The sequence below is a fragment of the Sarcophilus harrisii genome, chromosome 2, assembly GCF_902635505.1.
Source record: "Sarcophilus harrisii chromosome 2, mSarHar1.11, whole genome shotgun sequence".
In the NCBI taxonomy this organism is placed as follows: Eukaryota; Metazoa; Chordata; class Mammalia; order Dasyuromorphia; family Dasyuridae; genus Sarcophilus; species Sarcophilus harrisii.
This window is the reverse complement of record NC_045427.1, coordinates 353,719,663-353,732,528: the sequence shown is the minus strand read 5'-3', so window position 1 is coordinate 353,732,528 and position 12,866 is coordinate 353,719,663. Positions and strand designations below refer to the sequence as shown.

At 36.8% G+C, this 12,866-nt stretch overlaps 1 long non-coding RNA gene across 4 annotated transcripts in view; it reads left to right on the top strand.

Moving 5' to 3' along the window:
• LOC116421617 overlaps positions 1-12,866 on the top strand; it is a 188,107-nt gene that overhangs the window by 41,794 nt on the left and 133,447 nt on the right. For 3 of the 4 annotated variants that reach the window (XR_004232080.1, XR_004232081.1, XR_004232078.1), the window contains exons 1-2: positions 7,538-7,983; positions 10,247-10,472. The exons of the other annotated variant lie outside the window; for it this stretch is intronic. This is a non-coding gene — a long non-coding RNA (uncharacterized LOC116421617). Of the gene's footprint in view, positions 1-7,537; positions 7,984-10,246; positions 10,473-12,866 lie in introns of those variants that run through there. 4 annotated transcript variants of the gene reach the window in all.

The window sequence follows — 12,866 nt, the reverse complement described above, 5'->3', positions numbered from 1 at the left end:
AAGCCTAGAGATCATGACTTAGGAAAACTAGTTTAAGACACTCATGCTATTTAACTTACAGAAGACCATAAAAGGACATAGTTGCCCTCAAATATTTAAAGGAATGTCATGGAGAAGAAGGTTTAGAGTTAGTCTGCCTGATCACAGGGAAAGGGAATGAGATAAAACTAGGATTAATGAAGAGAAATTATAAATAGGCAGATTTCAATTAAATATAAGGGAACATTTTTCTAACAAGGATTTCCAGTTAAGATAACCCTCACTCAGGGTTCCTAACTCTGGACTCCCCACAGAATGGGGTTAATCCTAGAATCTCTGGTCTCTAAGGAGAGGGCTAAGAATTTTGTCTCCTTATCTCTGACTTCTTCCCCTTCTTCCAAGGTAAAACTTTAGAGACAATCATTTAAACAAAAATTTGATTCCTACTAAGGGTTCCTTCTGGAATGCAAACAACATGCAAAGTAGAATAGGAATAGTACAGTTTTTTTCCTTTCCTCAACCATTAAAGAAATGCATATAACACAAAAAATTTCTAAGTGTGCATTGACATTACACTCTACCAGAACTGTTACATAAAATATTCAAACTAATATTTCTGGAACACTAGGCCCATTTCCTCATCTACTAAATAATGATAATAACCAATGCCCTGCCTACCTCATAGGGTTTCTGTGAAGATTAAATGAGAAAATACACATAAAATGTTTCATAAACCTTAATGAGTTATAGATATGAACTATTTTTATTGGGCAACTCTGATTGTTAGAATGTTCCTTCTTAATTTGAGCTCTCTCCTCTTCTTTTCCTTCTACTTTCTCTACTAGGATTCCTAGTTCTCTTTGAGGTCTACTAAATTTGACTGTCATAAATTATTGTCACTAACATATGCCTTTTCTCTACCCCTTCTATCTTCTTACCTCCTTCCCTCCATTGAGAAAGCAGAAAAACAAAGCGACTGTGGCAAACATGTACAAAAAAGCAAAACAAATCATTGCATTGGCCTTTTCCAAAAACAAACAAACAAATCCATAAGCTTCAATCTATACTCTGAGATCATTTCTTTTCTATCAGGATAGTATGTTTCATCATGAATCCTCTGGAATTATAATTTGTTATTGTATTGATCAGAGTTCCTAAGTCTTCCAAAGTTGTTTATTTTTATAATATTGTTGTTCTGGTGCTGCTCAATTCACTTTGCATCTGTTTTTAAATGTCTTTCCATATTTTTCTGAGACCACTTCCTCCCTCATTCCTTATAGCATTACAGTATTCCTTATATCAACGACTTGTTCCTCAACTATTCAACTATTTGTACTATCCCTTAATTGATGGGCACTCCCTAAGTTTACAATTCTTCAACACTATAAAAATATTTTGTACACATCGAATTTCCCCCTCTTTCTTTGATTTCTTTGGTATATAGATTTGGTGGTACTACCTTTAGATTAAAGTGTTGCACAGTTCCTCAGCTCTGCCTTCAAGCATCAGCAAGTTGCCCCTACAGTTCTTTGAGGGAGAGAGACCCCTAGACTTGAATTAAGCCACACACAGGCCCAGAACAGCGGCTGTGGGTTGGTGGGATCCTGGATGTGTGCCCCATAAAATGGGGAGCCTGAGTGTTTAGAAGCAGAGGTATGGGAATACTGGGATTATTTGGTCAGGGATCACATTCATAGATGATGGCCCAGAAGTGAGAGTGTGACTCTCCTGTAGCATGGACCTAAGCTGTGGATAATTCTCCATTATTTTTTCCTACTATGACTGTACTAAAATAGTAAGTTATATGCCCTTTGATTGAGGGAGAATTTAGACGGGGTTTGAAGGAAATGAGTTCATCAGTCGCCACTGAAAGCGTTCCAGATATAGCATCAAACCATAGAAATCAGCAAGAAATAGAATTCCCTAGATTGAACCCACTTCATGTGATGTCATATCAAAGATCCTAAAACACATTAGGAAAGAGGACAGATGGGCTCTGTTTCTGATGAAGCCTTGAGAGGAGGCCTGGAATGCCAAGGAGGTGCTCACACTCACACATTGGCAACAAGACAATGGTTTTTGAATTTAAATTGAAAGTAGTCTTAATGTAAAGCTTGCCTTTGTATCTTGCTACCCGTGAGAAATTGAGCAAGTCAGATAATTTTTCTGGCTCTTAGGAGTAAAAGGAAGACATCTGTCCAGATGGGCTTTATGGACCTTTTCAGTTCTAGATTACATCGCTTCTGTCCTCCATAAGTTTTAGGGCTACAAGGTATGAGATTCCAGCCCAGGTTTATCACAGTCTGCACAAATGACAGTGTGTGAATGGCTAGGCCCAACTGCAGCCAGACTCCTAAGTCTCTTCATCATAGCTAGTAAAAAGAGGAGGAAAAGCACCCTGGACCAGGTGTCAGAGAATCTGATTTGGATTCCTGGTTCTGTTCTTTCCCCACAGAACTCGGTTTCTGCGTCAGAAAAAATGGGGTTCCCACCGTAAGGCTCTTTCTAACTCTGATATTTTATGACTTGGACTCGTGTGCTGAGAGTCCATTCAGGTGGAAGGATAAACACCTTGATCTAAGGCCCTGTGTTGGCTTCTTGCATTGGATGGAACCTGGATTCTGGTGGTCATAGACCGCTGTTAATGCTGCTGCTGCAGATCAGACATGCCCAGGGGAATCCTAAAGGAGCAGAGGAGAGAAAGTTCCTGGCCACTGTCTTCTACAAGCAAACCATCCAGGGTCTTGGATTGTGGATGCAAAACGTTATTTGATAATCTCATTTGTTAACAATAAATGTCAACAAAATGGGAGCCCCTTTCACAAGCTCTTTGGAGAATGTAAATGTAGCCTTTCTATCCGGTGCCCTTTATTAAAACAACCACAGAGACAGGGTTGATAAACAAGACAATTACATGTAAATGATGTCATCTCTTGGCATTCATTGGCATTAATGAGACTGGCCAGATCCCACTCAGAGGGTAATAACTGGAAAGCTGGGAGACTCAGAATCAGATTAAAAATCAACTAAGAGGCATCAGTGACCTTTCTTTATAACTAATGGCCCGGCATGGGGATGCCCTCATGTGGCAACTCGGACAAACCTTCTCCTGATTCCGAGGATGATTAAACGTAAGCGGCGAATATTTATTATTTATCACTGACTAAGCTGCCCTTCCAGGCCAATTGTCCCGTAAGAGGAATGAAGTTAGAAGCAGTTTGGGGAGGCTCATTTAGTCATTCAACAAACATTGGTTTTGTATCTATTAGATGAAAAAACCCTGTCCTTGTACTGTTGGAGGGAGGGAGGGAAGGAGAAATAGAGACAGAGACAGAGGGAGAAAGAGAGAGACAGAAACAGAGGCACAGAGACAGAGAGAGACAGAGACAGAAAGACACACACACACACAGAGACAGACATAGAGAGACACACACAGAGACAGAGGGAGAGAAAGACAAGCAGAATTCATTTCTAAGAGGGACATAGGAGATTTCTCTAATTCTAGGTCAGTGAGCTTCTTCTCTATTCCTTGCAAAATTTTATTAGTCCATCATTTTCCCCTTAAAAACGTCAAAGTATTCACAAACACATGAAAAATGCTCCAAATTGTTACTAAGAGAACCGGAAATCAAAATAAGGTTTTACCCTCATAACCTGCAAATTGGCAATAATGATAAAAACATAGCACTTATCAATGTTGGAATTATGGGAAAATAGGTACACTAGTACATTGTTGGTGGAACTCTTGGAGAGTGTTGAAAAGCAATTTGGAATTATGCCAATAAAATGAATAAAATTTTTATACCTGTACCTTTTGAACCAGCATATACTCCAAAGAAGTCATTCATAAGAAAAAAAGTCTCCATATACTCAAAAATATTTATAAAAGCATCTTTTGTGTTAGCGAAGAATTGGAACATAGTAGATGCCCATCTACTGGAGAATGGCTAAATAATTTGTGTTATAAGAATGTAATGGAATTTTATTATGCTATAAGAAATAATGTGTATGATGAACACAAAGAGGAAAGGAAAGATGTGAATTGATGCAGAATGAAATGAATATTTCAGAGTCAAGAAAACAACATGTATAGTAACTGCAATAATGTAAATAGAAAGAACAATGATACCCTAAAAAAAACAAAAAATTTTTTTTTTTTTATTTAATAGCCTTTTATTTACAGGATATATACATGGGTAACTTTACAGCATTAACAATTTCCAAACCTCTTGTTCCAATTTTTCACCTCTTACCCCCCCCCTCCCCTAGATGGCAGGATGACCAGTAGATGTTAAATATATTAAAATATAAATTAGATACACAATAACTATACCTGACCAAAACGTTATTTTGCTGTAGAAAAAGAATCAGACTCTGAAATATTGTACAATTAGCTTGTGAGGGAAATCAAAAATGCAGGTGTGCATAAATATAGGGATTGGGAATTCAATGTAATGGTTTTTAGTCATCTCCCAGAGTTCTTTTTCTGGGCATAGCTAGTTCAGTTCATTACTGCTCCATTAGAAATGATTTGGTTGATCTCGTTGCTGAGGATGGCCTGATTAATCAGAACTGGTCATCATATAGTATTGTTGTTGAAGTATATAATGATCTCCTGGTCCTGCTCATTTCACTCAGCATCAGTTCATGTAAGTCTCTCCAGGCCTTTCTGAAATTATCCTGTTGGTCATTTCTTACAGAACAGTAATATTCCATAATTTTCATATACCACAATTTATTCAGCCATTCTCCAACTGATGGACATCCATTCAGTTTCCAGTTTTTAGCCACTACAAAAGGGCTGCCACAAACATTCGTGCACATACAGGTCCCTTTCCCTTCTTTATAATCTCTTTGGGATATAATCCCAGTAGTAACACTGCTGGATCAAAGGGTATGCACAGTTTGATAACTTTTTGAGCATAGTTCCAAACTACTCTCCAAAATGGTTGGATTCGTTCACAACTCCACCAACAAATGCATCAATGTCCCAGTTTTCCCGCATCCCCTCCAACAATCATCATTATTTTTTCCTGTCATCTTAGCCAATCTGACAGGTGTGTAGTGGTATCTTAGAGTTGTCTTAATTTGCATTTCTCTGATTAATAATGACTTGGAGCATCTTTTCATATGACTAGAAATAGTTTCAATTTCTTCATCTGAGAATTGTCTGTTCATATCCTTTGACCATTTTTCAATTGGAGAATGGCTTGATTTTTTATAAATTAGAGTTAATTCTCTATATATTTTGGAAATGAGGCCTTTATCAGAACCTTTGACTGTAAAAATATTTTCCCAGTTTATTGCTTCCCTTCTAATCTTGTCTGCATTAGTTAAAAAAACAAAAATTAACAAAATTTTACAAATCAAGACATAAGAGCTATAAGAAAACACTTTTAACATACTCCTTGATGAGTTGGGAGGTTCACATGTTTTAGACTTTTTCCAATAAAATGATGTTATGCTGATTATTTTTCTTTTCCAAAAAATTGGTTTTTGTTCAGTCGTGTTCAAATCTTCATGAAACCATTTTTCTTGACAAACATCCTGGAGTGGTTTTACATTTCCTTCTCCAGCTCATTTTATAATCAAAACAAACAGGGTTAAGTGACTTGCTTAGGGTCACACAGCTAGTACGTATCTGAGGCCAGATTTAAACTCAGAAAGATGTCTTTCTGACCCGAGGCCCAGTATTCTCTTCACTGTGCTATCTAGCTGCCCTCCACAAAGTGCTATTTTCATATGGGATGACTTTTGGAGCGAGGAAGTATACAGGGAATAATATAATGATATAAGAAAGAGAAAATATCAGTGAAAGATTATTAAAAATAAAAGAGTAGTTTTTGAATACATAGAAAGGAAAGTAGCAATCACTAAGGACTAGTACAGCTTCATCCAAAGTAAGTCATATTTTGCTGACTGAAAAGAAAAAAATTTTTAAAGAGCAAGTCATGCATGCCAGAGTAATCTAATTTTCTTGTTCTCAGAGTTATAAGACTGGGGAGTTCTATCAATAAAGTATATATAAATTTCAACAAAGCATTCAATGAAGTCTCTGTTGTTGAAGAGAGAAATAGGAACTAAATAGCACATTTAGATAGATTTAGAACTGTAGGAAAACCTAGAGTAAGAGAGTGATAAAGAAAGGCTACCTACAGATAGGTAGTATCCAGACCTGGTGTTCTTTTTTGTCGTGATCAATATTTCTTTTTAATAATGTCTTCAAAAACAACACAAAAGGAATGCTTGTCAAATTGGTGGATAACATCAAACTAAGACAGGTATTATTACAGAATTGGGATCCTAGAGGATCTCAATAGATTGAAATAAGTTTTTGAAGCTAGTAAAGAGAAATGATTGATTCATATTCACCTCACAATATATCCAACTTCTCAGATCTTTTAAATTTGAATTGTTGTTTGATCAAATGAATTAACATATTTACATATGTTATACAAACATATGCTTTTAAATCTTAAAGTACTATATAAAGCTATTATGTCTTTCCATATTGTATTTGTAAAGTTTATTTTGTATTTATCATAAATTATATACTTTATATTTATATTATACATTTATCTTAATTGTTTCCTTATTTGATTCAGTCCATTATTTTACCTTTTTAATAATTTTTATTCAATTTCTATCATGTCAGTGTATTAGCTATCTTTCCCAGCTTCATATCATCTGCACATTTTGATCAACATCCCAAAGGATAACTTTTCAATATCAATGATAAAAATGTTTAAGAGCATAGGATCCAGGAACACATATATCTAGAATACTCCACTGGAAACCTCCCTCCCAGCCAAGTTAACATGGACCCATTAATTTTGGTCTAGGTGTCAGCCATCTAATTATACTGGAATCCATCTAACTATATATCTTTGTCTTATACACAAAGATTGCATGAGAAACTTTGTCAAGTGTTCTCCTGTAATCAAAGCAATACAGATATCCTGTATTGGTAAATTATATATTTGAAACATTCTTGTAATTGATTAGATTAGAAATACTAGATTTAGGATCATAGTTCTAGAGCTGGAAGCAGGAGGTTGCTAGTAAATGTTTAATAGACATCTTTAGAAAAAAATTTATTATGACACTTTTTTCCCCCTGAGGCAATTGGGGTTAAGTGGCTTGCTCAGGGTCACACAGTTAGGAAATGTTAAATGTCTGAGGTCACATTTGAATTCAGGTCCTCCTGACTTCAGATCTCTGGGCTTTATCCACTGCTTCCTATAACACACTTCTAAGTTTAATCTTGATTATTAATATTTTCTCCATTTTCTTAAGGTTAAAGTAGGTAATTAACAAAACAATAATATAGCCCTGAGTGGTATTTGCTGATTTCCAAGGTGAAAATATTTATATAATTGGTAAGCCTATTTGAGCTGGTTCTAGCACCTATCTAGCTGTATGATTGGCTGGAAGGGACTTTGAAGGCCATCTATTCCACTTCCCTGATTTTATGGATTTTAAAAAAACTAAGTTTATGCTTTTCAAATATTATTTCCTTTTCTAACAGTGCTCTTCCATCTCTTTTATCATACCTTTCTTTCATTCTTTTTATATTAATTCTATAAATATTTCTCTGTGTACTTGTTGCAAGTTTCTTGAAATGAAAGATGTTTCATTGTATGTCCAATGTCACCAAGCACAATGTCTGACACACAATAGGTGCTTGCTTAATAAATGCTTACTGATTTGCAGCTTTTTGAAGATCCCTGAATTGAGAGTTCATAGGTAGGTAAGAAGAGAGAGTTTGGAAGTTCAAAGAAAGAAAAAAAAAAAGAGAGCGTGACAAAGTAAAAAAGAAAAAAAAATCAGGAATAACATGATATTGAATGTGAAACTTGTATGGAAATTCTATTCCTGACCTTTACTCTTAATTTTTCTAGAGCCCCCTTTTTTCTCATTTGTGACCTACAGAAGTTGGATTCAGTTGATGATTCTAGTCTAGTCTTAAATTCTATGACATTAAGTTAAATTTGGAAGAGTGAGGTAAGTAAATTGCATTGTGAAACTGTCTGAAAACTGTGAAAAATTGTCTGAATCTCAAAGGATGGATGGATAGTAATCATGTTAACAGCTCACATATCTGACGGCTTTTATAGTTTAAAATGTACTTTCTTCATAGTAATTCTGTGAGTTAGGTAGTACAGGCAATTTTTACTTTTTGTCTGGGCCATTGGGGTTAAGTGACTTGCCCAGAGTCACACAATTAATTGTTTGAGTTCTGATTTGAACTCAGGTCCTCCTGACTGCAGGACTAGTGCTCTATCCACTGGGCCATCTAGCTGCCCCTACAGGCAATTTTCACAATTACTTTTATTATGTACTTGTCATTAGAAAGGCAGATTGAAATCTCAACTACAAAGCAACAAACAAACAAAAACAAAACAACAATCTAATTGTAATCATAACTTTTCATCTATTAATCTTTACTTAATAATTTTTTCTGCTTTTTACTGGTCAATCATAATAGGAATATTTTCACATGAAAAGACAAAGATATGAATGAATATCTTATCTTGCTTCATTCATTGCAGGAAGTAATTTAAATGTTTGCAAAAGAATTAGGTTTAGAAATGTTATTGGAGAAACTGCACCAAACTCCATTTAAAAAAATTCTGTATGTCTTTTCCTTCCTGCCTTCAATTTAAGTAGAGAACTATTCTGTAATCCTCGTGGCTTTAGCATTTTACTTTAGATCATGCAATTGCCCTTGTCAACATTGTAAGTACGATAATCTAATTTTTATTATTGTTGTTGTTGTTGTTCAGTTATTTAGTCTTGCCCAATTCTCTGTGACCTTATGCACCATAGCATGATAAGCCTTTCCATCATTCACTACCTCTTGAATTCTGTCCAAGTTTATGTTCTTTTTTTTGGTTATAACATGCAAAGAAAGTTTTCAACATTCACTCTCTCAAAACGTTATGTTCCGATTTTTTTCCTTTTGTCCCCACCTTCCTCTTACCCTATACAGTAACCCAAAAAGGGTTAAACATGTGCAATACTTCTAAACATATTTCCACAATTATTGTATTGCACAAGAAAAGTCAGATCAAAAGGGGAAAAAAAAGGAGAAAGGAAAAAACAAGCAAGCAAACAACAACAACAAAGGTGAAAATACTATGTTGTGATCCACATTTAGTCTCCAGAGAGACCTACTCTCTGGGTGCTGATGTCTCTGTCCATCACAAGGCCACTGGAGTTGTTTTCAATCACCTCATTGTTGAAGAGCCAAGTCCATCATCACGTAATCTTGTGGCTGTGTGCAATGTTCTCTATGTGCAATGTTCTTTTTTTTTAATTTATTTTATTATTATAGTAACTTTTTATTGACAGAATCCATGCCAGGGTAATTTTTTTTACGACATTATCCCTTGTACTCACTTCTGTTCCGATTTTTCCCTCCCACCCTCCACTCCCTCCCCTAGATGGCAAGCAGTCCTATATATGTTGAATATGTCCTAGTATATCCTAGATACAATGTATGTGTGCAGATCCAAACAGTTTTCTTGTTGCACAGGGAGAATTGGATTCAGAAGGTAAAAATAAGGAAAAAGAACAAAAATTGTGCAATGTTCTCTTGATTCTGCTCACTTCACTTAGCATCAGTTTATGTGTCTCTCCAGATCTCTGAAATCAGCCCCTACAGGCAATTTTAAAACATCAGTTTTATGGATGAGAAAACTGAGATTGAAAGAGGAAAAGTGAAACTAGGATTTGGAGAGACGGGGAAGAAACAGGAATGGCAGATGTTCACTAACTTGACTGGGCTGGAGAATGAAGTAGATAAGCTGGATACAGAGAAATCCTTCACCATGTAAAGTCTGCAGTGAAGGTAGAAGCCCAGAAGGCAAACTCCCTGAGAGCAGGGACTCTTTCTGTTTGTTTTTGATTTTTTTTAATCCTTGGTACTCAGAGTAGTATCTGGCTTATCCTAGGTGCTAATAAGTGCTTGTTGTTGTGAAATATATATTTTCTACACGAACATGGGCCCACAAAAGCGTTTCCCCCAGAGTGGTTCCTTTGGATTGGAGTCCCTGCAATACAGGCTACTTTGGGCCAAATTTCCATGCAATTGCCATAGGATCCATGGGGCCATTTCACGGAGAGTAAATTTCCTTCTCTTCAGCAGTGGGGGGGATGCATGAACGGCCCTGGACAAACTCCTGAGAAGTGCAAACACTTACACTTTACTGCAAATGTAACCATAACAATTCCAAGCACTAATTTTCTACCTCATATAATATAGGGAAGTGCATCCCCACAACACCCCTGGGACAGATAATGAGCAGAGTCTTCAGGCTGCCTGCCTTCCTGAGCAGTGGCCCTGCGGCTGCTGATTCCCTGGCAGGCCAGCCCCGCCACCAGCACTGGGGCTGCTCAGAGAGTCCTGTCTGTGGGGGAAAGGAGATAAGCAGGCAAGGGTTTGAGTCCACGGCATATTCATGGGAAAGCATGAATCTGTATGAGTACAGGTATGTATGTATTTATAGAGAAGCTAATACCTCTGTAACATGCACCAGAGTAGGTGCATTGGTCTTGAATAGGTCTTTGGACTTGAAATCAGATAGACCTGAATTCAAATCCTGACACTGGCATTAATTAGCCATGTGACCTCAGAAAGTAACAACTTCTCGGGGACCCAGTGTCTGTCCTGGAGAATGAGCAGATTGGACTTATCTCTGAGGCTCCAGCTCTAAGCCTATGACTATGACTACATATGGATATGGGACTATGTAGGGGTGTGTGTGAGTAAATTTGTATTTTCATGAATATATCCAAGGGTATGTGTATGCAATTGTGGGTCTCTGGATATATTTATATATACACACAAAAATTTATATACATATATATATGCATTTGTATAGATATATATTTATATGTGAGTGTATATAGGCATTTTAAGTATGTATATGAATATATAATTTGCATGTTTGTGAGTTCATATATCACTATGTGTGTGGATGTACATATGAGAATGCCTCTGGTAATTCTCCAGGGAAAGGAGAGAGGATGACGTTGTGAAGGGACTGAGTTCCTGCTTCTCTTTGTAGGTAACCATTATGTTTATGGAGGGGTTGGGATTTTACTTTGCCTTATTAAACCACTCTGAGTCTTTATAAAGAAAGAGAGAAGTCTGTGGGCTGTAATAAAGGAGGAAGGGAGGCAGAGGGAGACTATGGAAAGCTAGTCTGAAGAAGGTTGGTTGGGAGAAGAGTCCATCATTCCAACCTGGTGGAGGTGACAAAGTTGGCACTTGAGCTTCTTCCCATTGCTGATTGGGAGCCATTGGCTGGTGCCTGACTATACAGGTTGATCTGTCAACAATTGTCCCAGGGCTTTATGTTTCCCCAAACTCTGGGATGTCCTGAAATCTGTAAGATAGCCATGGGAGGAATATTTGATAGGGATTGCTATATCTATTTAACACACAAAAAAAAACCCCAATTTCCAGAGAAGTGAAAATCATACACACAGGCATTCATAAGCCCATGTCTAGAACCCAAGTGTCCCGACTCCCAGACCAGAACTCTTAAAATTCTTTTCATACTCTATGGTGATATTTAGGGTGTCATAAAACTCAAAATCCATAACATGCAAACAGATGATAAACAGAACATACATAAGTGAAAATTAGATAGTAGGGGCAGCCAGGTGGTTAAGTGGATAGAGTACTGGCCTTGGAGTCAGGAGGACCTGAATCCAAATCTGGCCTCAGAAATTTGACACTTACTGGCTGTGTGACGCAGTACAAGTTACTTAACCCTGACTGCTTCACAAAAAAAAGAAAGAAAATTAGTATATAGATTAATGGAGAAAGTAATTGGGCCTTCAAGAATTTTCAAAATGATCAATTACCCCAATATCAGAAGAATTGATTAATTGTCTCTCAGAATAACAAGATTTCAAAGTTGTAAGGAGCCTTGGTGAACATGTAAATTCAAACATAATTCGACCCATACTGGACCAGGCATTCTCTTCAACACCCCATCCTTTTCTCCCTAAACAAATAGGACAAGTAGGACTAAGCTTGAAGGCCCCCTTGAAGGTAATGGAGAATCTTATGATCACTAGAGACAAGCCATTTCACTTTTGGATAGCTCTCATACTTAGAACATTTTCCCTTACATCTCTTAAATCTATCCCATCGTTGCTCTTAGTTAAACCTTCAGGAGACAAGAATTATCCATATGATAATTTGTGCTTGAAGGGCAATACCCTTCTCTAAACCTCTATTCTCTAGGTCTATCTATACTCCCCTCCTCTCTCTCTTCTTTCTCTGTCTCTGTCTGTCTGTCTGTCTGTCTCTCACTCTCTCTCCACACATACACACACACACACACACACACACACACACACACACATACACACACATGCCTTATTCCTAGAAAGGATCCTCTTACAACCTAGTCTGATCCTCTGCTTATCATTTTGATCACTCTCCATTGTTGTTCTTATCAGATGTTTAGTAATGTGTACGTTGATGTCAATCACCACTTTGGCCTTCTGAGGCAGAATTGGTTGAGAAAATGAATCCCCGAGATCATATCATCCAGATCCTATATTCTGTTTTTTTTAGACAAAGGCAATGAAAATAATACTGTAGGATCTGGTTTTGAATATAAGAAATACTACCAGCTACCTGTGTGATTACTCACCTTTTTTGGTCCTCAGATCTTTTCAGTATAATTTTTAAAATACTTTTTTTTTGGTTTTCTTTTGTTATTATTAACATTTCTCCCTAAGTTCAGTTCAATTTGAGCTATTTTTTTTACAAGTCATTCTCCATGACCTGATTTTGCTTCCTTTTTCTGTTCATATCTTGTAAGAAGTTAAATTGACCAATAAGTTACTTGTATATCCACATG